Here is a 761-nt window from a genome sequence, read left to right on the forward strand (position 1 = left end):
GTAAATATATCAAAATTAATCTTTAATTTTCATACTTTCAATTCTAGTTATGTAGTATAGATACTTAGATAGATGGTTTAATTAAAAAGAACTAGCTAGATAGATATTATTATCTAAAACATGCTCAAAAGCAGGTTATTAACGAATCCACATACATCTTCTGATCTATTTGCCAGGTTGTTTGCATTGAAAAGTGAATTGGTACATTCTGCCTTTTTCTTAGATCGGAGGTGGAAGTGTACTAGCACTACTAGGCTACTAGCTCATACCACGTTACCATAAATATAATGAGAGGAATTTTAAGTATACCAAATATTTCGGGGTTTTAATATTTTTTATGGTTGATTTTAATTATAAAAAATATATATAATATATATTAATTAAAATTAACGATTAAGATTATTAAAATACTGATGTTTTAGATATATTTAAAAACTTTTCAATATAATGTGACATTAATAACATTTATCGTTATCTAGAACACAGGTTTCTCTTACTTTTAATAATAATGATTTTTTTCTGAAAAAAATAAATAGGAGGTTAAGCACATGCATGGCATTAGTCGTGTATATTGGAAAAACATTGCATGCATGTCATCACGTGGTGGCCACATTTTGTTAATAAAAAAGAAGAAATAATGAAAAATGAAGGAAAAAATTGAAAATTCATATGGTTTATGCTTTTATTTTTTATTTTTAATATTTTCTATTTTTATAATTTTATAGGAAAATAAAATAATAAAATATATTTTTTATTTTCAC

Source organism: Arachis ipaensis, chromosome B02 (assembly GCF_000816755.2).
Source record: "Arachis ipaensis cultivar K30076 chromosome B02, Araip1.1, whole genome shotgun sequence".
Taxonomy (NCBI): Eukaryota; Viridiplantae; Streptophyta; class Magnoliopsida; order Fabales; family Fabaceae; genus Arachis; species Arachis ipaensis.